We start from the raw sequence: 4786 nt of genomic DNA on the forward strand, positions 1-4786 counted from the left end.
ACTGTGTGCGACGTAACTTAATCAACACATTTTGACTAGGAAGGCAAAAGGTGCTTCTCTTTCTGCTGATCAGCCTCAATCTGCATACTCTGTCTGAAGTACATTGAGAGTTACTTTTGAATCTAACAGTTTCCACTGGAGTCATAGTTTTCTGACTTTTTCTTAGCAGCAATTCGGTTTCTTTTTAATGGCCTTAGGAAATTTTGGGCTGTTTTTTTCTCCTGCCAGGGGTACTTTAGACACACTTTGAGGTATGCAAAAACTTAAAGGACATAGAACACTGATGGCTGGCTTACGCTGCCAAACTTCATCACCTTTAGACAAGGAGAGTAAGTATATAAAACTATTTTGATACTATTTTACACATCAGCAGAAACAGAGAGAAGATGGCAGGAAGGGGGGGAGACAGTCTCCCCCCCTTTATTTTTTCAGACATGTGTTTTAGAGAGAACAAATCAAGTGTAAGGTAGTGTTTTTTAAATTACATCTCCCTCTGTCTAGTGATAAGAGGCAGAAACGGGGGGAGGAGGGGGCAGGCGCCAGGCTCACACGTCCCCCGGCTGTGTGATGAGAAGGAAAGTGGTAACATACATCAATACTATTTTTATTATTATGTGTGGTGGAGGGCTTTTCTATTAGGGGCTAAAATAAGATTTGATGTAGCGCCCGCGGTCCACGAGCAGAGATATAGGGGAGACGTCACACAACACACACACACACACACACACACACACACACACACACACACACACACACACACACACACACACACACACACACACACACACACACACACACACACACACACTTGGGGGTGGGCCCACCTGTCAGTTGTTATGCATACTAATGTGATTGAAACAGCATTTTTTAATTATTTTTTATTATACACCTTAAGGCGCAACAGTGGGGGCTTTTCACACCTGTGAATACACATCACCCCCCCTCCTATCGACGGATCTCACACCTACTTGGGATATCACACCTACTTGAGATCTCACACCTCGATCAAAGGGGAGGCGGGACTTAGCTCATTTGCATAATGGGGGGAGGTGTGACCTGTCACTTTTTTATGCATACTAATGAGACGAAAGCGGGATGAATATTACTACTGATGTCTCTCAGAATCGAAAGAGAAAAACCTATGGGAAAAACACAAAAACATTGTACACAATTTAAACCAATAAATGTCGTATAATTAACAAGGATAAACTGATGTTTTTTATTTGATGAGCACTGCAGATATCACTGTTAAATCATTTGATCATTGGTTTTATTATGAAAACGTCGAGACCGGAAATACTGTTTTCAACCCGTAACTTTACATCGAGGCTGCCGCATACCTCAAATCCTCTTTGTAATATCTATCAAACTATAGATCCTACATATCGACTGGACGTGGATTCTAAACGTACAATCTACGCTTCTCGCAAGAAATCGAATCAAAAAGCGTTTTAATGGCCAAACTGTCCTACAATTTAGGATTTTACAGAGAGGGTTATTTGTGAATAAACGACCATCTGTAACGTTAGCATTCAACGGGAGCACTAGAGGGCGAAAACTTTAAAACGTAATTGTAGGACGTATTAAGCGCTTGAACAAACGACATATTTGGTCGTAATAAGGGCCCGAACAATCGGCCCATTTGGTCGAATGAGTTGGAGGACTTGTTGCGTTCCACACACACACAGAGCCTAGCTTGAATGAAACACAGAGACCCAGACGTACTTGTACTGTTCTGTATCATATTATTTTCGAATTAATAATAAAAAAAAATTCAAAACCATTTTTCCTCCTGGTCTCTCGCGCCCTCCCAGTCATGCCTCTGCGCCCCCCACTTTGAGAAACACTGCTTTAGGGGCTCCGTACTAGACTAATTACTTGACAGCATACACATTGGTATAACATACTAGAAGGCAGTCTCAACATTGAAAAACTCACAAGAATTATACATACTGTAATTCATGTAGAAATTGTAAATTGAATACTTTGATTTAACACACAGCCAGACTTCGTTTTGGAGACAAACTTAACATTAGCATTTAGCTTAACGTTAGCCAAGGAGCTAGCTAAGGATAACGAACCCTCCAACTATGAAGAAAAAACAGGTGATTTTTTAACGTAGCGGATGCAGTGGCTAACTTTAGCAAGCCAGCTAGGAAGACAACATAAACATGTTTAACTAGTTAACCAAGTTTTTTATAGATAAATGAAACTACAGACACTTAACCAGTTTTGACCATCTAGTGAAACCCAAACTTAAGAGCATAATGGGTCTTTGTTTAATGTTAAAAAAGGGACAATAACCAAAAGACACAGTAAATACTATGCGGCAAACAGTGGCGGCTGGTGGAAATTATTTTAGGTGGGGCTATTGTAATGGTGAATAAACCACAGGGGCCCTGTGGTTTATTCACCATTACAATAGCCCCACCTAAAATAATTTCCACCAGCCGCCACTGTTTGCCGCATAGTATTTACTGTGTCTTTTGGTTATTGNCCCTGGTCTCTAGCAGGGATGGAAAAGGGGGTAAAAAAGGTTCTGATTTTAGTTCCGGCTCTTTTTGGTGTGAACGCGACATTTCGGAACTATATCGGAACTAAAGTGGGAAAAGTACTGCGGTGGGAAAAGTACTGCGGTGTGAACGCCGTTTATGGTCTCCAGTACTTCCAGTCCAACGCCTACTGCTTGCACAGCGTTAGAAAATCGGCACTTCAAAATAAAAGTTTGACTTTCTTCCAAAAATAAAAAAGACTCGCTTTTGGGTCGCGACCCAACAGTTGAGAACCACTGCTCTAGTATAAGCGCTTGATTTCCTGGTAAGAATACATGACATGAAGACTCAGTTGAACGTTTTGGTCCTGTGCTTTGCAACCAATAAACCCATCTGTATGAATGAATAACCCACACTGTCATTGTTAATAAGATCTAAGCAGTACATATTACCAGTTTGACTTGGTAAAGGTTGACAAAACTGAGAGTGGGCATTTAAATAAATACATTTACTCAAGTACTGTATTAAGTATACATTTTAGATACTCGTACTTCACTTCATCATCTTCATTTAATGCAACTTTATACAGTTAATACTTCCCATGAGGGATACATAAGCTTCCCTCCCCCAGTTTTAGTCTGACAGCTTTACTTACTTTTCAGAATACAGTTTTGTGTCCCCTTTCTGTCCGATTAATTGGATTGTTAGCGATAAACTGTTTCTTAAGGGCTGACAAAAATAGCATATACGTCCTAAGAAAAACTCTAAAACTGTCTAAAACCCTCTTCAATTAGCTGGAAAATGTGTTGCCGCAAAGAACTTTCTTTTTGACATCTTAAAAAGTTGCTTTTAGAGTGTGATTGTCTTTCTTTATATTGGTTTTTGAGGGATTGGAAAATTCTACATCCCCCTGTTGAAAATTGATTTTAGAGAAGATAGTCATTATTTTCTTCCAGATGTTTTAGGTTGGTGTGTGATGCCAATCTGAGTGAAATAAGTTGTGTGCTGTTGTTAAAGAGAATTGGGGACAAACTGTCATTATCTGTGACAAATGCATTCTGTGTTGTGGTATTAAAAAAAAAAACATGTTCTCTGCAAAACATTTTCCTCATAATGAAACAGGCATTTATCAACAGGAGTGTTATGAGAGGTCAGTGACAATTCATATATAACTGAAGTGATTCTGAAAGAAAGGCAAGGTTGCTGTATTTACACCTTAAACAATTTGTGCATCAGCATTGATTCACACAGACAGTGTGAACAAAGCAGACAGAGAAGACGGCTGTGGCTGTGTGTGTTAAGACGCTCGTCTAGACGGCGAGCAAGATCCTTCCCGTCATTGTTGGTTGGCATTGAGGGGCTGCAAAACAGGAAATAATATCTGAAGGAAACATACAGCTTTGAAGTTTAGAAAGTCAAAGACACGCGCTTTAAAATACAGCATTTAAACAATATTTAAAATGAAAGGAAAAAGAAATAAATGTTTTAAGAAAAGCATGGACTAGGCTACTTGAATACCTTTTTGTCTCTGAAACACAAATTCCTTGTAATTGCACCCCATAATATCTCTACAGGTGATGCATTGACACTTTTCTAAGTAGGTGCAAAGTTGAGGATCATGTAAGTTAAGCAGAATTTAGACTAATATTAAAATGTTAATCATTTAGATGTGTCTTTCGATAACCAATCTGTTTACAAACATGCAATTGAATGGCATGTCAAAAATTCCACATTTAAGTTTCTAAATAAGTTTCCATCGTTGTTTATTTGAGTTATTTTCATTTGTGAGATATGCCATGTCCTTGTGGAGGGGAAGAAAAATGACAGTGTTGTTTTCTAAAAGTCTCTTACGCCATCCTGTGGATCATTATAACAATAATAATTATACCAATACAAAAACATTTGATAACATTTTGTTCTATTATTTGAGCTGCATGTCTTTGTTTTACTCTAATTATCACATAACATTTCCTCCTTGGTTTTGTAGCAAACTCTTTAAAAAACACATTTTTGATTACACTGAAGAAGTATAGCGTGATGAAGAAAAAGGGAAATTATTTCAGGATAAATTGCTGAAAAACACACCATTACTTTTAAGTTTTGCAAGCAAACGGCCTAGAAAGCCTTCAATTGATTTCCTAAGAGCATCGAGAATAAAACTGATCATTTGTAATTGCCCATTGGCGTCTCCACACTCCAGTCCAGTAGGTGGTGGTAATGCACCTAATCGTTGAAGAAGAAGATTTGTCCCCGTTCGGCTACCGTTGTCAGTCACGTGATCAGACGTCACAATT

The sequence above is a fragment of the Notothenia coriiceps genome, unplaced genomic scaffold (genome assembly GCF_000735185.1).
Source record: "Notothenia coriiceps isolate Sejong01 unplaced genomic scaffold, NC01 NC01_scaffold00035452, whole genome shotgun sequence".
NCBI classification, from domain to species: Eukaryota; Metazoa; Chordata; class Actinopteri; order Perciformes; family Nototheniidae; genus Notothenia; species Notothenia coriiceps.